Source organism: Bubalus bubalis, chromosome 14 (assembly GCF_019923935.1).
Source record: "Bubalus bubalis isolate 160015118507 breed Murrah chromosome 14, NDDB_SH_1, whole genome shotgun sequence".
Taxonomy (NCBI): domain Eukaryota; kingdom Metazoa; phylum Chordata; class Mammalia; order Artiodactyla; family Bovidae; genus Bubalus; species Bubalus bubalis.
In genome coordinates, this window is record NC_059170.1 from 71,553,156 (window position 1) to 71,575,085 (window position 21,930).

A 21,930-nucleotide genomic window follows, 5' to 3' on the forward strand; every position below is an offset into this window, starting at 1 on the left:
TACTCATGCTGCAAATCCGAAGTCTGGCTATACCAAATCTCCAGAGACTTTGAGAGATTTGCTATGATTTATAACAGTTCAAGTTTCTTAAGGACTCAGATTATGTTTCCCACTTGTCCACACAATCCTCGTCAGTCCATATTGTTTTCCAGGTTTTTATTAAACAATAACCTCCCTTTTCCAGGTGCTGGGTACTTGGTATCTTCCCTTTGACTTAAAACATTAACATTATTGAATGCGATTCTTCCCCCTTTTATTTTTCCATCTCCTTAGATTTCAACCAGCTGCTAGTACACAGTATCTTTAGCTTTGAAAAAGAAGTAGAAAGGGAAATCAAAGGTGCATTTATTTGGGGAAAGATTATCTAAGATTCTAGTTATTCACCAAGTTCTACATTAAATTCTCCCACCCTCCCTGCAAAAGAAACTGCCAAATAAGTGATCACAGCCTTTATCAAGGGAGTATATGTTGTCTCCCCTCTGCTTAGTAAGGTTTCTGAGTACAAATTAGATAGAGCCTGTGACATTACAGTTTTACGAGGAGTGAGGCTTCTTTTTCATTCACGTGTGAAAGAAACAAAACTTTTCAGGATTCAATTGGCTGGAGGAAAATGTCATGCCAGCCTGTGCAAAATGATGGGGACAGCTGGCTGGAAAGGCCAACATCAGAAACCAGCCTCACCTCCTCGGTGTGGAAATTGACACCAGGATGCCTATAAATAGCACTCTCTGTTCCCCAGTGCTGCAGAAAGAGCAGTGGGGATTTAAATGGAAGCCACCACTGTGTACAGCTCAGAGGCAGGCTCAGTGGTTTCCTTGTAGAGGCCGAGGAACGGACATCCGCGGGCGGCATGCACTGTGACAATGTCACGTTTGCTGGGGGAAAGGGGGCCCCCTGGGGCTTGGGGGAAGAGGGCTCCAGGGGTTAATAGGTAAGACGTACAGACTCCAGTTACCCAGCAGAGGTGATTGCAGGTAACCCGGAGTTCAGCCAGGTGCTCAGCCTGGCGTGCGAGCCAGCCTGAGGCGCTCACATCTCTGAGCTTTCTCTTCCTCAGTTTGGACAGTCTGGAGAGGCCACCCCAGATGGGTGTTCGGAGCCTATTCTGAACTACACTTTAAACTGTGACCTCTGAGTTCAGCTACATCCCATAACCACTTCTCGAAGCCCCAGGAAATCTCTGATTTTCAGTAAACAGTGTGGAGTCACCCCAAAAACCCTTGGGTTTGTTCTCTTTGATGAACAAGGCTGTCACTCACCCATCCTCCCCTATAAGCCTGTCCAAAGGCAATGGGAGTTAAGTGTTCACTTCATGCTTGTTCCATAAAAAAGTCTTTTCACTTTTGTGGCTGGGACCCGAAAAAGCAGTGAGGTCCCGGAAGAGGGTGGCCCTGGAGAAGAGTTCTGAAGAGCCTCTGTCTTAGGTGCATTGATTGACTCAGTTTATAACCGCCCTGGCTTCAGGGAAGGGGAAGAATTTCAGGGGGGAGGCGTGCAGAGTGTGTTATCATTTCGTGCAACTCATCAGTTCAAGACACTGATGCGGGGAAAGACTAAAGGCGAAAGGAGAAGGGGCAGCTGAGGATGAGATGGCTAAATAGCATCACTGACTCAATGTGCATGAATATGAGCAAACTCTGGGAGATAGTGGAGGACAGAGGAGCCTGGCATGCTGCAGTCCACGGGGTCAAAAAGAGTCAGACATGACTTAGCAACTCAACAACCACATCAGTTCAAACACAACCCAGGCAGATCCAACACACGTGACCCGGAACTGGGGGCTGATAGAAGCTGGAGACATCCCTAGTCACAGTGACTAGCACACAGAAGGTTGTGCGCTTTTGTTTTCCAGGGACTATAGAACACAGCTAGGGAGTGTCACTCCCACCAGGCTTCTGGGGGTTACTCAGGGATTGGCTCTTCCCTAGAATCTGCAGTGATTCCATTTCAGGATGCGAGTCCCTCATCTGCTGTGTGAAAGAACGAAGACTTTGGAGGAAGTGAGGGCATATGGGTGATCTGCATCTGAAATCTGTGCTTCCCCAGATTGCTCATTCAAGACCAGAGGGGTGACCTGGGCCAGGTGAGTCCACCTCGGGCCTTTTTTCCTGCCTGTATACGCTTTCTCCCTTACGTATCCCCGTAATTCTGTTTGTGGCGACTGCTGAACAAAAGCAGCTGTTCGCTTTGCTGACTTTTCCTCCTTCAGGCTGAAGACAGAGGAACTGCTTGTGTGGCCCTGGGGCAAAACATTTATGTTTAATTAACTCAGTGTTAAAACTCATCATCCATGGAGGCACTGATTCTCCTGGATTTATCTGCCAAGTCAGTAGCTTCCGACAAATAACATAGCTTCTATCTAGTCCAGGGGGGCTTCCCTGGTGGCTCAGACAGAAAAGAATCTGCCTGCAATGCAGGGGACACAGGTTTGAGCCCTGGGTTGGGAAGATTTCCGGGAGAAGGGAATCGCTACCCACTCCAGTATTCTTGCCTGGGAAATCCCATAGACAGAGGAGCCTGGTGGGCCACAGTTCATGGGGTTGCAAAGAGTCAGACACAACTGAACAATTAACACTTTTATCTAGTCCAGCAACGAGAAAGAAAGCAATTTTAGGTGAGATTTTTATTTGATATGATCCAAACTCCAGGTTGTCCCTTTCAGGAGGGAGAATCATCCCACAGGAGTGCTTTTAAGTGATGTTTTTCAAGGAAAAGCCCCCAAGGTACATTCCAGTTCCGACCAATTATGTCTTCACTCGGTTTATTTTCTTAGGTTTTAAATACTTTTATATTAAAAAAAAAACTTTAAAACTGTACTTTTATGATGATTCAAAGGACTGCCGCTGCGCCTTCAGCTAGAAGAAAACACACAGAATACATTTAAATGAATTACAAAGTGTATTATACTCTGCAAATCAGCATTAAAATGCACATTAATTTCTGCAGCTCTTAAATACTTCTGTTGCCGAGGAGCTGCCTCCATTCTATAATTGAAATAGCTCTTCAGATGCAATTTAGATGCTGATTGGTTTTTAAGTATTTTTAAAAGCTAACAGCTCAGATGGAAAAAGGGGGTATACCCTTGAGTTATAAATAGGAGCACAGATGTCATCAGCCATGGACTCATCAGACCATTGCCAAACAGTGATTTTCTCCAGAGAAAGGATGCTCTACCCGGAAGGCAGGCTGTTCAGGGGACCCTAGAGCTGTCTTGACATCAGATCCTAGACCCCAGTTGGGAGGGAGTGACTTGCATAAATGAAGCAGGTCTCTTTTTCACTCTGCTCCTAATCCACACATTCCATACCTTCTCTTCTTGCCTTTTATTACCTCCAACTTTTTGTCAGTTTCAAGAAATGTCAAGTAGGAAAAGAAGAGGCAAAGCATAAAAGCAAGCCCTTTGATCTTCTTTGGCAGGTGGAAATCTACACGTGTGACCAGGAAGAGGTTTCAGCTATTAATAAATGTCTAAATTTGGCATCCCAATGCTTTGTGGGCTTTATGTTATATGCACCATGCCAGGCAGCCAAAGGGTATTTGTGAGGTGGCTGTGTCCCCATGGCAATGCTTAATAACTTCAAGGTTAAAAAAACAATCTATGGATTCTTAGCCGTGTGTCTGCCTCCTTGATATTAATAAAGTCATTTTGGCGACTTCCCTGGTGGTCCAGTGGTAACAAATCCACCTTCCAAGGCAGAGCATGTGGGTTCAATGCCTGATTGGGAAATTAAGATCCTACATGCCATGGAGAAACCAAGCCTGCATGCCACAGCCAGAGAAGCCTGTGTACCGCAGTGAAGACCCAGTACAGCCCAAGAAGAAGTTGCTTGAACTCACTCATGGGAGTAAAGTAGATGTTGGAGAAAAGATGGAAGGTCCAATTAGTTCCCTAAATTTCACATGAGCCGAGGGTCCATGGTCAGGTCAACTAAATTCTTGGTTTCTTAACATTCTTCCATGACAAAGAGCATTAATAAAATGTTAATTAATTAATGATACATTAATGGTATATTTTTAGAGTGTTCTAAGGTTGACATGTAAGGTCATAATGCTTGAAAACCACAAATTGCTATGTGAATGCAGAATTGTTAGGGAATTCTGAAGATGAAGATTTGGGTGAGGATTCTAGGGAGCTTGCCAGAAGGCAAATCTCAAAGGTGTATAAATCCTTCAGTGTACTGTATCCAGGCAGACAATTTATGGGCAGGAAACGATCCAGCTTCAAAGACAGCCTAATTGTGGTCTATGAATGCCATCTCTCTCTTTAGAATTCCATCCAAAGAATGAGTAGGTTTAAGTTATGGAAAAAGATCTACTCTTTCTAAAATTAATTTTTATTTCCTTCATTGACATATAGTTGATTTACAATATTAGTTGCAGGTATACAGCCTGGTGATTCAAAATTTCTACAGATTCTATTCCATTAAAATTTATCATGAGATAATGGCTAGAGTTCCCTGTGCTGTACCATAAACCCTTGTTGCCATCTATTTTATATACAATCGTTGTACCTCACCATCCCATCCCCTGTGCTGCCTCTCGCCCTTCCTTCTCCCCACTGGTAACCACTGGTTTGTTCTATCTGTGAGGCTGTTTCTGTTTTGCTACACACATGTATTTGTTTTATTTTCAGATTCCACATACAAGTGATATCATACAGTAATTGTCTTTCTCTGTCTGATTTATTTCACTAAGCATAATACCCTCCAGGTCCATCCATGTTGCCACAAATGGCAAAATTTCATTCTGGAAAAATCTGGCCTTTGTACTTTTTTTTTTTTTACCTACAGCATGTGAGGAGAAAAGAAAAAAAAAAAAAGAGAGAAACAGCTTGGCTGATACTAACAAAAGTAATAATAACAGCATCTAACTACCATTTATTGTGTAGCTGACCAAAATGCCCAGCAATTAGCTTTATACTTTATATCCATTGTCATCTTCACCAAACTCTATGAAGTAGCTACTATAAATATCCCTTTTTATAAATGAAGACACTATAGTCTCAAGAGGGTAAGTACTGTGCTCAATCTCATATAAGAAGTGAGAGCAACAAATATATTATAACATGACTTTTTTTAAACTCAAAGTACATTATATGTAACTGTACAGATTGTTAAGAAGTCATTGTGAAATGTATCGCATGGTGTCATTGTGAAATATATCGCACTGTGTGCTGCTCACAGGAATGCTAGGCTCTCCTGAAAGCCAGGGGTTGTTAAGAAAATTCATCCAAGCGTGAAGAAGAGTAGGGAGAAGAGATTTCAGGTGAGAGAGTTTTCTTTTCTTCTGACTATGACATGTCATACTCTGTCTAGTTTCAGTCAGTTCAGTTCAGTCGCTCAGTTGTGTCCGACTCTTTGCGACCCCATGAATTGCAGCACGCCAGGCCTCCCTGTCCATCACCATCTCCCGGAGTTCACCCAGACTCATGTCCATCGAGTCAGTGATGCCATCCAGCCATCTCATCCTCTGTTGTCCCCTTCTCCTCCTGCCCCCAATCCCTCCCAGCATCAGAGTCTTTTCCAATGAGTCAACTCTTTGCATGAGGTGGCCAAAGTACTGGAGTTTCAGCTTTAGCATCATTCCTTCCAAAGAATACCCAGGGCTGATCTCCTTCAGAATGGACTGGTTGGATCTCCTTGCAGTCCAAGGGACTCTCAAGAGTCTTCTCCAACACCACAGTTAAAAGCATCAATTCTTCGGCGCTCAGCCTTCTTCACAGTCCAACTCTCACATCCATACATGACCACTGGAAAAACCATAGCCTTGACTAGACGGACCTTTGTTGGCAAAGTAATGTCTCTGCTTTTGAATATGCTATCTAGGTTGGTCATAACTTTCCTTCCAAGCAGTAAGCGTCTTTTAATTTCATGGCTGCAATCACCTTTACTCATCATGAAAAACTAACACAAAGAAAAAGGTATCCTATACCACTGAGAGAGGAGGAAACTCACCACTGACCAAAGATCTCAAGAAGAGATGTAGAATGGGTCACCTTCAAGTGCTGTAATGACTTAATTCTATTCCCTAGATCATTATTGTTTTTATTTTTTTTAATAAAAAAAATTTTTTTTGGCTTTACTATTTGGCTTGTGGGATCTTAGGTCCCCAACCAGGGATTGAACCTGGGGCCTGGCAGAGAAAGCACTGGGCCCTAACCACTGGACCACCAGGGAAGTCCCTAGATCATTATTTAAATTATACTGTTAAAATCTGAATAAAATATGCAGAAACTCCAAGAGTGCCTCCTCCACAACAATCTCAATGGAAGCTGAAAAAACAGAGCGCACTGTAGTCTATTTTCTTTGAAAATATATTGAGGCACTTGAAGGATGAAGTTTAAGCAATGCCCCCAAAGTCCAGAGCACCCCCTTTAGCCAAAATCTCGACATCAGAGTGCTTTCTCTCTCCTAATTTTGCACGGTTTGCAAACTTAAAAAACAAAGCTACTGGGACTTCGTTGTCAGTCCAGTGGTTAAGATTTCGCCTTCCAACACAAGGGATGCAGCTTCAATCCCTGGTCAGAGAGCTAAGATCCCACCCGCTCTGGGCCAAACACACACACACACACACACACACACACAATAGAAACAATATTGTAACAAGTTTTCAACAGAGACTTCAAAAATGGTTCACATAAAAAAAATCTTAAGAAAAACTACTGGAAAAAAAAGCAGAGATAAAATGATAGTACTTAGAAAGAGTGGAGATGAGATTGTGGGATCTTTCTAAAAAGCAAATATTTCCTTTTGTGATGGAAAATCAAAAACCCTTGTTAGACAAAAGCCGGTACATACATGATGTGGGTTAATGTATCCCAGGAAGTGACTGAGAAGAGGCCTGAAGGGTTTGCTCTGCCCCACTGTCCTAAGCGTTGAAGGTGGTGTCCTGCTCGGAATCTACCCCGTATGTTGTCTGCAGCTGAGCCCATGATCAGTTGTGTCTGATTCTTTGTGACCCTATGGACTGTAGCCCACCAGGCTCCTCTGTCCATGGGATTTCCCAGGCAAGAATACTGGAGCGAGTTGCCATTTCCTTCTCCAGGGGATCTTTCCAACCCAGGGATTTAACCCTTGTCACCTGTATCTCCTTGCATTGGGAGGCAGATTCCTTGCAGCTGACAAGAGGTTCGACTAAGTGGGAGGCTGCCCTTCACGTCCTGTCCCTTCTTGGAGCCAGCTGAGGGTAGAGGGAACATCATGGCTGGGGGCAGACAAAAGTCAGGGGCGAAACTGACCAGCCTGGTGGAGGGTGGAGCCTGGGAGGACTCAGAAACAATATGCAGCCGGGATCTGAGCCCAGAGAACCCCAGAAAGTCTCTTTTCTTTGCAGGATAGGGCATCCGTAGTTGGGAATAACACAGTTTGAAAGGCTTCAGAGCTCAGCATGTCGCTGTGCTAAAATAGATCTATGCTGCGAGATTGCCAAGCTGGCATTAAAAAGAGGGAGGGGGCAACAAAGAGGAAAAAAGAAAGGGATGGAAGGAAGTGTCCACACCATGTAGACCCAAATGAAGTAAACCCAAGACTCACTGCCACTGCCTCCAAATGTTTCCAGGGAAGGTGGGTCAATCTTTTTTAACATATTTATTTGTTTATTTGGCTATACCAGGTCTTTGTTGCAGAATGCAGGATCTTTAGTTGCTACATTCAAAGTCTTGGTTGCAGCATGTGGGATCTAGTTCCCTGACCAGGGATTGAACCTGGCACTCTGCATTGGGAGCTTGAAGCCTTCGCCACTGGACCCCTCAGGGGAAGTGGATCATTCTTAATTGTGCCTGGGACACATAAAAATTACACTTTCTGGAAATCCGCACTTCTTATCTTCCTATCGGTGGTTCCATAACTGGATAGCACACTAGTACCTCCTAGACATCCTTTCAAAATGACCCGATGCCCCATTCTACCTAGAGAGCCTGAATTTTTTTAAATTATGAGTAAAAATATGGAATGATTCACAAATTTGCTTGCCATCCTTGGGCAGGTGCCACGCTCATTTTTGTGCTGTGTCAATTTTAGCATTGTCTGTCCTGTATCAATATGTGTGATGCTGAACCTAGCACCAGATTCGATTTGTTTCGGGCTAGCACTGTTTTTCTTCTTCTTTTTCTTTTAAAATCCCTCTGTTGAGAGCACTTCCTTGGTGGTACAGAGTCTAAGACTCTGTTTTCCCAGTGCATTCCTAATGCACAGGGCCTGGGTTCTGCTTAGGGAACTAGTTCCTGCATGCTACAACTAAAGATCCTGTACACTTAAAGAACCTGCTACCAATACCAGAAACATAAGAGACATGGTTTGATCCCTGGGTCAGGAAGATCCACTGGAGGAGGAAATGGCAACCCACCCCAGTTTTCTTGCCTGGAGAATCCCATGGACAGAGGAGTCTGGCAGGCTACAGCCTATGGGGTCACAAAGAGCTGGACACAACTGAAGCGACTTAGTATGAACGCATGCATGCTGCGACTAAGACCCAGCACAGCCAGATAAGTATATAGATGTTTTCTTAAAAAAATTTTTTTTAAATAAAATTCCTGTCTAACCTAATGTGTAACCAATGTTGAGAACTGCCTTGATTCCCTTCTCTTTGGCAGATGTTTCAGGCATTTTCTAATCATAACTAGAATGTCAGATCCCATCTTCATGAACTAGAGTTTCCCATGGAGTTTTCCTGGTGAGTTTCCCATAAGAAAACTGTGACACAGGCTGAAACGATTTCTGTATTTTGTGATTTGGGAGTTGGTGATGGACAGGGAGGCCTGGCGTGCTGCGATTCATGGGGTCACAAAGACTCGGACACGACTGAGCGACTGAACTGAACTGAACTGAACTGAAGGTGTACATTCCCTTCCCACCTCCCCACCCCAAACGCCCATTTTAATGCAGCAGAAATCAGGCTGCCTCTCACAATCACTGGGGTTGTTCAATCACTGCTGCACCCAGTGCAATCCCAATGATGCTGTCGCTGCTTTTACATACACGCTTGGCCATGGCCTTCACATTTCCAGCATTGCCATTGCCCGACGTGGATTGCTGCAACCATATGTGTTTAACGGGTTCATAGGCGCTTAAAAAGTCTCTAAGAAGATGACACCATGATTTGACATTAAACCCAACAGTTACTGAATACAAAAAAAAGGCAAAGTAGGGGGACAGAGCTTGGTATTAGGTAAACCATTCTTTGTCATTTAAGGAACCACTTAAATTCCTCATGTTCTCAAGAAGCAACAAGCCAGTGCTTACTACTATATATAAAATAAACAACAAGGCCCTACTGTATAGCACAGGGAACTATATTCAGTGTCTTGTAAGAATCAATAATGGAAAGGAAATATATATGTATAACAGAATCACTCTGTTGTATACCTGAAACTTCTACAACACTGTAAATCAGCTATACAACAATTTAAAAAAGAGAGAGAGAAATATGTTATTTGGAAGAACCAGTCGTGTTCTTCTCTTTCTTCCACCACTGGCCTCCACTGCCTACCATCACACCCAAGGAACTATCATGCATTCATTCATGGATTCATGGATTCATTCACCACATGTGCAGGCAATAAGAAATGCACTATGAGAAGGTTTAAGCCACCCTCTGCCCTCTTAAAACTGGGGCAGGTGGGCAGCAATAGATTTTACTAGGATTATTTATTTTTGTGAGGACATGCAGCAGATAGCTCTTTCAGAATTAAAAGCTTGCTTTTGATAGAAATTAGTTCTTTTCGTGGGCTTCCTGGTGACTCTGATGGTAAAGAATCTGCATACAATGCAGGAGACCCGGTTTTGATCCCTGGGTCTGGAAGATCCCCTGGAGAAAGAAATGGCAACCCACTCCCGTATTCTTGCTTGGAAAATCCCATGGACAGAGGAGCCTGGTAGGCTACAGTTCATGGTGTCACAAAGTCTTCTTGCATATAAAAACAAGTGAGAAAAAAATTCTATGCTCCATGTATCACTATCACCCACCCTCCATCCCCAGGGTCACAAAGAGCCTCTGATGGATCAGATAAATCCTGGAGACTCGGAGATGTTTATTCTTGCCTGATCCACAGAGGACAGAGTCCAAGGTTTTCCTAGAAACAGATCTAAGGCCAGAATCTGCGAGTTGATGTGAAGGTAGCCATACTAAGAGAAGCTGGGATTCCAGGGTTTCGTGCTGGCAAAATCCCAGCCCTGACAAATCCAGTTCACTCCCACCAGCCAGAATGAGCGGAGAAGGCAGTGGCACCCCACTCCAGTACTCTTGCCTGGCAAATCCCATGGACGGAGGAGCCTGGTAGGCTGCAGTCCATGGGGTCGCTAGGAGTCAGACACGACTGAGCGACTTCACTTTCACTTTTCACTTTCATGCATTGGAAAAGGAAACGGCAACCCACTCCAGTGTTCTTGCCTGGAGAATCTCAGGGACGGGGGAGCCTGGTGGCTGCCGTCTATGGAGTCACACAGAGTCGGACACGACTGAAGCGACTAAGCAGCAGCAGCAGCAGCGGCAGCCAGAATGAGGAGCTGCCACAGGAGGAGCTATTTTACTAGTAAATTGCTCCTGGTTTGCCTCGTGTTCGAACAAACAGCCGGACAATGAGAAGCCTTGCTTCAGAGAGAAGCTCCAGCTAAGCTGATGGCAAGTTTAGCTGTTAATTGAAACCTTTCGCTGATGACTAGTCAGGCAATCTGTACTTAATGGCCTTTAAAAGGGATGCCCCTCCGCCACCACCTTCAGAATGGTATTTTCATTTTGGATGATGTCAAAATCTTCTGTGTTTCAAGGAATAGAAGGAAACACTTGTTTTTGCTGGACATTGCTACAGGCGCTGAGGGCTGGCAGGGCACAGCTCTGCTTTGAGGAAGCTGACGGACCACAGGGGCTTCTGGCACGGCTGGCAGGGAGCGGGATCCAGGGCTCTGAGCATCAGCCTTTCTGGATTTCTCCTTGAGGACTAAGGCTCAGGAGAAGGTTCTGGCTGAATGTGTAGCAAGTGCCAATATGACTTGGAAAAAAAGTGTTACTCAGTTGTGTCTGACTCTTTGTGACCCCTTAGACAGCATAGCCCACTTGGCTCCTCTGTCCATGGAATTCTCAAGGGAGTAAAACTGGAGCAGGTTGCCATGTCCTTCTCCAGGGGATCTTCCCTACCCAGGGATCAAACCCGCATCTCCTGCGTTGGCGGGCAGATTCTTTACCACCTGGCCTACCAGAGAAGCCCAATATGACTTGAGCAACGAGTCAAAACAAAACACATCGTCTAGGGTTTTTGTTGATTTTTTTTTGGATGGTGACAGATTTGATTAACCATAACACAAGTCCTTCTGCTCCATCATCTTACCTCCTCCGGCCTCAGATTATTTGCCTTTGAATCAGGAATGATTATGTTTATCTTCTCAGATAGCCGATGTATTAGTGTCACTGCTGGAAAAGAGAACAGTTCTGGGGAGACATTATACTAATATTTACTGTTAAAAACATCTTGGCGCATAGAGGAGGCCTGTAATAAAAGCCACATCTGCACTCTGATATGTAGACTATCATCCTTTAATTCTTCACTGTTCTCTCCTCTCCCTGATCAAGCAATCGAAGGAGCCAGTACAATATATGCACAAGCTTTGTTAAAAATGATGTGTTATATGTGGGTGTGTGTATTTTCTCTCACTAGTGTGTATGTGCGTGCACCTTGAAATTTTGCAAATAATATGTGCTTTGGACAGCAAAGACATCGAATCAGTCAATCCTAAATGAAATCTACCCGGAATATTCATGGGAAGGACTGTTGCTGAAGTTGAAGCTCCACTACTTTGGCCACCTGATGTGAAGAGCCAGTTCATTGGAAAAAGACCCTGATGCTGGAAAGACTGAGGGCAGGAGGAGAAGGGGGCAATCCAGGAGGAGATGATTAAAAAGCATCACTGACTTAACGGACATGAGATTGAGCAAACTCCGGGAGATAGTGAAGGACAAGGAAGCCTGACGTGCTGCAATCCACGGGATCACAAACGTAGTGCCCGAACGAGGCAATGGGGCCTGGAAGACAATTATTTGTCACTTCTGTAGTCACTATGCATCTGATGTTTCTACTACAAAAATATAATCTTTTAAGAATTGAAAAATTAAGATGAAAATGAAGGGGTAGAGTTCCAGGCAAGTTTCAGAGAAAGCTTGCCTCCTTGATGGTGAAATAAGGACTCACCAGGGAGGGCCATTGCTAGCTGGGAGCCCTGATCCCTGGTAGGGCAGGCTGATGGACAGCTGACTCAGGGCGCTCTCTGCTCTGCCATCACCTCTCCTAGAAGTCCTCTGAACCCGCGAGCTCGAGGGGCTCAGGGTCTGCAGGGGGCCGTCAATGTTCAGAAGCGCCATGCAAATTGCCTCTGGAGTAGCCGCTGGGGAAGGGTGACCCTGAGTCCTGCCTGACCTCTACATTAAGGTAGTCAAGTCAATAAGACCTAACATGCTTATCTTAGAGCTTAATCCAGAAGTAGGAAACTGGGGCTTGTAACATAACGTATATATGGCTGACAAAGGGCTGGAAAGGGCTGGCGGTGGGATAATAGGTACCCAGGTCATGGGTCGGGGGCTGAGGACTCTGGTAGGCAGCTGGCACAGCAATTGGTTGAGATCCAACAGAACCTGCGGCTCCCCACTTTGAAGAGTAGTAATTAAGAAAACAGGACTTCCCAGGTGGCTCAGTGATAAAGAATCCACCTGTCAAGCAGGAAATGCAGGTTCGATCCCTGGAGTGGGAAGATCCCCTGGAGAAGGAATTGTCAACCCACTCCAGCATTCTTGCCTGGGAAATCTCACGGACAGAGGAGCCTGGTGGGCTACAGTCCGTGGGTCGCAAAGTCGGACATGATTGAGTGACTAAAATACCAACAATTAAGAAAATCCTGTATAAGCTACAAGGACCTACTTAGAGCACAGGGAACTATTAACATATTCAATATATTGTAATAACCCATATGGGAAGGCAATATGAAAAAGAATATATATATATATAACATATATATATATGAATCATTTTATCGTACACCTGAAACTAACTCAACATTGTGAATCGACTGTGCTTTAAAAAAAAAGAACAGAAAAATGAAAACAAAAGAAACATCCTGTAGACCACATATGCTTTTAGGCACATCCACCCAGAGAAGGTGGCCAGGTGGTGAGAGAATCATGTTGTAGGGACGGCATGGAGACTCGCAGTGGGGAATGGGTACCCCACTTCCTGTTTGCTTCCCCCAGAGAAATAGGTGACTGACTTTTATTAAGAGCCTGCTGTTTCACATGCTAATTCTATTGCCCCACAAGGATGGGGGAGCTATTTTGCAGGCTCAGGAGCACAACCACTGGGCAAGGTCCCCACCCATCTCTGATGACCCTCTGTGTTTGGGGCAAAGGCCTTCAGATATATAGGTTTAAGCAGGGTAGGTCTTTCTGTTAAGAAAAAGAAGAGGATGATTCCTCTATCAGCTCAAAGGCAGTTTATCCATTTGATCTCATCCGGGGTGGCATGAAGTCACTTTCACTCTCTGCTTGAAGATCTTTCTCTGAATTATTTTGTAAAGCTATATTCTGTGCAGGGCATGTGAAAAGATACAGATTCACTCTAAATTTGTATCAAAGAAAAATGTAATCGGAGGCTGCAGCTAGGGGTTCTTAGGGGACTGGAGATAAGGACTCGAAAATTGTAAGTAAGATATTTATCAGAAGAAGGGGTGGAAACAGGGATATCTTTGTTACAGGAAAATCCAAAAGAAATCTCCAAGCAGAAAAGCAGAGCAATAACAGAGCACCTTCTCCCCAGACACAAGGATGGAATACTTGGAGGGGTGGGGGGCATACCTTCCATTGCCTCCCCACTCTTCCTGCTCCCATGGAAAGAAGGACTTAAGTAGGAGGATCTAGAAAGAGCAGAGGAGGCTGGTGGACTCTATTGAGTCAAGCGGAGTGCCCACCTCAGAGGAAGCCAAGAATTTGGACTCCTGTATCCTGTGCTGACTTAGGGAACTCACAACCTCTAGTGATCTCTAAAGGCCGAAACAACTCAGGAGATCTGAGCATTTCTCTTTGGGGCACTCTCAAGGGTTGAAAGATACAAAGAACCGGGAAGAGAGCCAACTGTCCTCTATGCAGGCCACAGTGTAAAATAAAAATGCAGGGTCTTGTGTTCAAAAAGCAGAAAACAGTTTCGTTAGGGGCACTGACCTCTAAAGCCTTTCCTCCGCAGTCTCTCTCCTGACTTCTCATGAAGTGTTTTTTTTTTTTTTAGTTTACCATTTAATGTTGATCTAAATTAAAAAATATTAAAAATTTAAATTGTTAGCACAGTTTCATTGTTCATTTAAAAAAATGTTTTATTGGAGGATAATTGCTTTATAATGTCGTTTTGGTTTCTGCATGAATCAGCCACATGTGTACGCGTGTCTCCTCCCTCTTGAACCTCCCTCCCACCCCGTCCCACCCTCCCAGGTTGTCACAGAGCACTGGGTTGAGCTCCTGGGGTCACAGGGCAAGCCCCCACTCGCTGTTTTGCATATGGTAATGTTTATGTTTCCACGCTACTCTCCCAGTTCGTCCCACCCTCTCCTTCCCGCACTGTGTCCACGAGTTTGTTGTCTATGTCTGCATCTCCGCTGCTGCCTGCTGCGGTGTCAGTTTTCAATGTAAATATCAGTGCGTTGAATTCACAACGCAGAAGCAGTAAGACTGCACAATTCGGATATCATAGCTTATCTGTAGGTTCATGTGGGTCTTTTTTTTCTCAACAGAAGAGGATGAGAGAGGGGACAAAGCAGGGCTTGACATCTAGCTCCTGGACAGAGAAAAAGGGAAGCCAAGATTCTGGGATGATATTAAGAAACTCCACTTTGATATGGTTTGACCTGGAGCTCCATAGGCGACTCAGGTAAGATTCAAAAGTAAAATCTGATTGAGAAAGATGGTGTGGTTTAAGAACGGGATGCTAGCAGAAGGCAAATACCTCCATTATAGCTCAAGGCCAAGGTGAGGAAACAGGATAGGTTTGAACACAAGAGGAGGTGTGGTAAACCCAGGCAAGCAGGCCATTTTTGCCTCATTAACTTGGGAGTTGAATCAACCATATTTTCTTTGGGATAGATGACCCTTTTTCCTATACTGTATTTTTATTACCTATTTGGCTTGACTTCATGAATATATTTGTCTGGCTCATCTACCTGGTCATCCTTGAGCTGGGGGTGGGGACCACCTGATGACCCCAAAGCTCTGCACCTCTTTTCAGACCCCAACCCAAACCCCAATGTTCCTGCCATAGAAATTCGACATTACAAGAAGACCCAGGCACAGAAAGGCATTTATATAGCTTGGAGCTGAGGATTTGGAGCCTGCTAAGTCCCTGCTTCAAGCAGAGGGAAATTAAGCCCCATCATGCAATCGCATGTAATTTCCATCTGGAAATTACTTTGCAGGAAAATGGTCCTGGGCCTCTTTGCCAGCTGATTTTCTGAGCATTCAGGCCCTGGTTTACAATGATGCCAGACAACACTGGGTAAGGCAGAAAGAGACTCCAGAAATGACCATGTCCTGTTTTACAATTCAGAGCTGAAACTGGGAGCTGAGATAGAAGAGCAGGACAGACTGGGGAAATGGATTGGATTAGATTATTGCATTAACCCAGAGAACATTTCAAATGAAAACTTGCATAGTGTAATCAATAATTCAGTCTTATCAGTGTGCTTGTCTGGGCAGATGACATTTATTTTAATAGGGACTCTCAGGAGGGGGATATGCAATTTTATGGTGTGCCTTTTTTTTTTTTTTTTTGAGCATACAAATGCCTTTGCTTATTTATCTGTGGTTGTGTGGTACTTCTGGAGTCTCTTTATTTCTTCTATGTTCTGTAAATTTCAGAAATCTGATTTGAGAAGGACCTAGTCTCGTCTCTGTTCCTATTCACTCCCTACCTGGTCTCTCAAATCCAGATTTGCACCTACTTTGTCTAAGACACTTTGGCTCATTTAATGATGTCTGACTAGTGTCATTTCATTGCCTGTTTGCTTGTCCTAGACATTATTCTTATAATTTGCATTGTATTTATTTTATAGTTCTCTCATTTTCTCTTTCAGAATCTCTAGCCTTTCTTTTTTAAATGGGGTTGCATGACATTCCTTGCTAGATTTTAAAGCATCTAAAGTTAAAGATGGATCTTTAACTTGTTATTGCAAAGTTCTTCCAACTCCTGCAACCATTTCCCCCATTCTTACAGACTGAGGGGACTAACCATGACCAAAGGCCAAATCTGGCCCTCTGTGTGTGTTCTTATAAATAAAGCTTTATTGGAACAAATCCACGCGCATTCACTTCTCAGGCTGCTTTCCTGCTGCAGAATATTGTAGTGAGACTGCCTGGCCCACAGTCTAAAATTTTACTCTCTGGCCTTTTGTAGAAGAAGTTTGCTGATCTCTGCTGCAGGCTTATGCCTCTCCATCTTCCACACCTACCTCGGACTAAGAATCAAGCCAAAGTGTTAGGGTGGAAAGGAAAGGAGGCACCTTTGTCTAGTTTCATGGCTTTGACTGCTGCTGACCTGGTCAGTCACTGGAGAATTCCCCTGAACCTCTTAGAATCTCCATCTCCTCGTTTATTGAATGAGAACAATAGTATTAGCCTCAGTTAGGATAAATACCTGAAACAAGTCCCAAAAGAGCACAGCATAGGGCTGGAGGGAAAAAATAAAACTATCGCGATAAAATAATTGTAGTTACCAAAGGGGAAAAGAGGTGGGATAAATTGGGAGATTGGGATGAACAGATACCACTCTCTATAAAATAAACAACAAAGACCTACTGTGTAGCACAGGGAACTATATTCAATATATTGCAATAACCTGGAATAGAAAAGAATCTGAAAATCATGTATGTGTAGCTGAATCACTTTGTTGTACACCTGAATCATTGTAAATCAATTATGTTTCAACAAAAACTTTTTAAAATTTGTTATTTTTTTTACTGAAGTATAGTTGATTCACAATGTTGTATTAATTTCTGCTATAAAGCAAGGTGGTTCAGTTTTATATATACTTTTTTATATTTTTTATATTATACTCTTTTCCATTATGGTTTATCATAGGATATTGTTACATAAACAACAAGGTTCTACAGTATAGCACAGAGAACTATATTCAGTATACTCTATATTAAAATTTTTTTAATAAAAGTTAAAAATAAATAAATGGTATGATGATAAGGACAAGGATAATAATGACAAGGTACCATCCTGTGCCAAAGACAACCCTCCAGACAGATTGTTTTCCAGAATTAGTGTCCAGGGAAGCCCCAAAGAGAAGGGAATCATTGCTATGTGGAGTCCTGCATGGAAAACCATTCCCTCACATTAGCCTCTTTCACGTCCCCTGGGGGGCCCTTGTATGTATCAAGTGCCAGCCCCCATCATCGACCATTTTGAGGTGCACCCAGCACTTAAGGTATAAATATGCAGTATTTCTGTACAGGGCAGATGACTGCAGCTATCAGGGCTGAAATTATTGGATTGGATTCTGTAGCCTTTAACGTCCTTGGAGTTTCCTTGTTACACTCTTTTTTTTCATGCAGGATGGTACTGTGGGAACTGGTCATTTCTACTTCATTTTCTCTGACCTCAACACGTAGAATTAAGCACACACAGTCCATATCCACTAGCTTTTGTTTGTTTGTTTGTTTGTTTTGTGTTTTATTTTAATTCCCTTCTGAATACCCACTGTATTAATCTGGGTTCTATAGAGAGCCGGCTTCACTTTCACTTTTCACTTTCATGCACTGGAGAAGGAAACGGCAACCCACTCCAGTATTCTTGCTTGGAGAATCCCGTGGACGGGGGAGCCTGGTGGGCTGCCATCTGTGGGGTTGCACAGTGTCGGACACGACTGAAGTGACTTAGCAAGAGAAACAAAATCAATGGGAGAGATGTGTCTGAAGATCTTTCTTCAGCCATCTAGCCAACTAACCCTCCATCCGTCTATTCTTCCATCCATCCATCCAATGTACGTATGTATTACTTATCCTATCTATCTATCATCTATCCATTCTGCTCATTCAATCATCCATCCATCTAACCATCCATCCATCCATCCATCCATCCAATGTATGTATTACTTATCCTCTCTATCATCTATCTATTTGTCTATCTATCATCTATCTTTCTATCTATCATCTATCCATTCTGCTCATCCAACCATCTATCCATCTAATCAACAAACCATCCATCCATCCAAAGTATGTATGTATTACCTAATCATTCTATCTATTTAACATCTATCCATCTATCTATCTATCTATCATCTAATAAGACATTGGCTCAGGCAGTTATGAGGGTTGGGATATCCAAAGCTCTGCAGTTGACAGGCTGGAGACCCAGAAAGTCAATGGAATAGTTCCCATCTGACACTGAGGACAGGTGACCCATGTCACAGCTCAAAGACAGTGAGGCAGAGCAAACAAGTGCCCCCCACACAGACTTTGGTTCTAGTCAGACCTGCCATAGGTTGGATGAGGCCTCACACGTTTGGGAGAGTAATCTGCTTTTACTGCATCCTCCAATTTAAATGTTAACCTCATCCAGAAACTTCCTCACAGACACACCGGGAATAGAATTTAACCAAATATCTGGGCCCCTCCTGGAGGCCTCCGAGTGTTTGCTGCAATCTGATTACTTAGCAACAGATGTGTGCCCCTGGGGCTGCAGAGAGCAAGGAATTGGTTATAAAAGTGACTGCATACTTTTATAGCCAAGGCGAGCTAAGTGCTTCAAACCAAATGTTATTACCTTATCCGAGAAGAAGTACTCACTGTGAATACTGAAAAAGGTTCCCCAGTCCACGATTCAAATGATCCCGTTTAACAATTTGCTTACAACCACAAGCCACGGGTGATCCCCATGTCTTCAGCATCACAGTCTCTGATCAAAGCTCTAAATGTCCTTTGCCTGAGGACACCATCCTTTTCTGCCTGGAGGAGGGCAGTTCCTTGAGTGGCTTCTTAATTCTGCTTTTGTCTCCCTGAAGTCCATTCTGAGCAGTAGCAGGCACTGTGAGCTCTTAAACACAGGAATCTGATCATGCTCCTCCCTTGAGTAGTTTCCCATTGCTCCCGGAATGGTATCCACACTCCTTAACAGGTCTCCCAACTCGGAGTGGCCTGGCCCTGCCTCCCTCTCCAGGCTCATCTCATACTGACAGCTTTTCTGACATTCGAACACCATAAGCTTTCCCTGTTCCTGGGCTTTCTGTTTCTCTCTTGCCTGAGTGTTCCTCCTGAGTCCCTCACTGCCCAAGTCCCTCACTCACATTCTACCTCCCATCACACCTCCTGGGGAAGGGGCAGCTTCCCTACCACGCCTCTCTGTTAAGAATTGCCTTTTTTGTTTGTTTTCTAATTGATTGTCTGTCTTCCTCACCTCACACACACACATTACAATGTGTATTATTTTTTGGTTCTTATTTTATAATTCAGTCAAATTATTTAATCTATGTTTTCTTATCTGCAAAATTGGAATAGTAATAATAAGTCTTCAGGTTATTAGCTGTTGCAACATGCTTGTAAATTTCCCCACCACACATTAAGCCTTACAAAAGGATTACCTCTTCATTGTACGTACATACATATATGCCAAAGATAGATGCTCATTATGACAATTTAAATTTGTGTAAATGACTGTAAGCATCACTTTATCGGCAATGATAAGATAGCAGTGCTTTAAATTTTAAAAAGACTAAATGAAGAATACCTTGGCAAAATCCATTTCCAAAAGGACATACCATCCAAAATGTACATTCACTAAGCAACTGACACACAGGGAACTCTACTCAATACTCTGTAATGACCTATGTGGAAAAAGAATCTTTTAAAAATGGATTTATATATATGTATAACTGATTCACTTTGCTGTACACCTGAAAGTAAAACAACACTGTAAGTCAACTCTACTCCAATAAACATTTTAAAATTAAAAAACAAAAATATAAAACATTAAATTTTGTAAAGCAATTGAATAGCAAATGGCACACTTCAATTCTCATAACTGCTTTACCTTCTCCTGCACCCCCAGCGCCTAAGCCAGAGCCCAGCACACAGCAGGTGAGCCATAAATATTTGGGAAGTCAGTGGACAAGCAGAAAGGATCGCAAGGATGTTAACAATGGTTAACATTTGCAGAGGGAACATCTTTGGCTTTTTCACTTGATCTGGCTTCTGTGTTTATTTTGCAACAAGAATTTGCTGCTTCTATAAACCAAAGAAAAAGCCTCTCGGGGTATAAAATGGGGTAGGATCTCATGGAAGCAGCGCATGTATGAGACATCCCTGCAAATCCAGACCTGCCAGCGTCATCCATTCTGGGTTTCCCATCTGTCTCCCTTAGGTGAGGTGGGGCATCCTTTGCAAAGTATGAAGCCAACACTTGCCATACGCACTTTTTAAAAAATTTTTAGTTGTATGCTTTGGTTATTTTGGGTTCAAGATAGCAACCCCAAATGAGTTCAAGATGCCACTTTTGGGGAAGAGAATGGAAAAGCAGGACTTGACAGCTGAGACAAAAGCAGAATGGCCAGAAAATGGTGATTCCAGGGAACCGATGGTGAGGAGAGGAACAGACCAGGAGGGAAGCGGGTTGCCCTGGGTGCCCGAGTCCAGGGAGGTGGGGCCTGTGAGCAGACCCTGCGGAGGATGTCGTGTGGACTGGCCCAGGACTTGGCGTAGCACTGGAAGATGACTTCGGCTCCCGAAGAGACCAAATAAGACGCAGAAACAATGAAGGAACCGTGGGGGGAAACTCCTCTTATTTGCAGCAGCTGCTCATGTTTTCTTTGGAGTAGTCAAAACAATAAACTGATGTCTTAACTCCCTTGCCTGCAAATCAACTGGGGAGACTTTGGCACCTATTGCTGTCTTGATGCAGTGAGACTGACTCGCTCTGGGAGCCTGCTGTGATGAATAACTAACTGAGCACCATGTCCGCCAACTTGTTCAGATGAAAGGTGTCAGGTCAGGGAAGCCCGACTATTATTTGTACAACTATGAATATTTGTTTCTTTTCTCCCATTGAAGAGATTTGATTTGTCTATTGTGTTTACCGTTGTGCAATCAACATGATACTATCAATTGTTATATTTGTAGATTCGCTGCTTTCTCTGTAGAGTAATGATAGTAATATAAACATAATTAACACTCACTGATGGCTTCCCTCAGGCCCTCTGCTGCGTGCTGAATGTATTACCTCATTAACTCTCACAATTGTTTGATGAATGAAAAATATATACCTCCTCCCCCATTTTTCAATAAGGAAACTGAGGCCAAAAAAGATTTAGGATCTTACTTGACAGTTCAAGGTCTGTTGGGCTTCCCTGGTGGCTCAGACCATAAAGAATCTGCCTGCAATGCAGGAGACCCAGGTTCAATCCCTGGGTTGGGAAGATCCCCTGGAGAAGAGAATGGCAAGCCACTCCAGTGCTCTTTCCTGGAGAATCCCATGGACAGAGGAGCCTGGTGGGCTACAGTCCACAGGGTCAGAAAGAGTCGGACACAAGTGAGCGACTCTCACTTTCACTTCCTTTTCAGTGGGGTGGGAGGTTTCAAACTTAGGAGATTAGACTCGGGTTCCTGAAAGCTTAATTTCTGTGTTGTACTTCTTTGCAAAGCTAAACTTTTCACACTGCATTGGAGGGAGATCTATAGATACAGAATGAAGTCTTAATTAATGGTTGTGCTGACTTTTCCTGTTTCTGGATTTTTTTTTTTTTGGTGAAATACAGATTGCTTTGAAGTGCATTCATAACATACCAACATTACTAGGAAATAATACAGCTGATTTGGAGCTTTTGTCTTGGTTTGACCTGGGCCTAATTTTATTACTAATAAAAATAATAAACATGATAAAATGCCTAATTAGAATAAATGTGAAAGACTTCTTCCT

The 21,930-nt window shown here is 43.5% G+C and overlaps 1 pseudogene; it reads right to left on the reverse strand.

Annotated features, from left to right (window-relative positions):
* Nucleotides 1-7,938: 7,938 nt before the first annotated feature.
* LOC112579001 lies at nt 7,939-8,039 on the reverse strand (annotated as a pseudogene).
* Between the last annotated feature and the right edge of the window lie 13,891 nt (nt 8,040-21,930).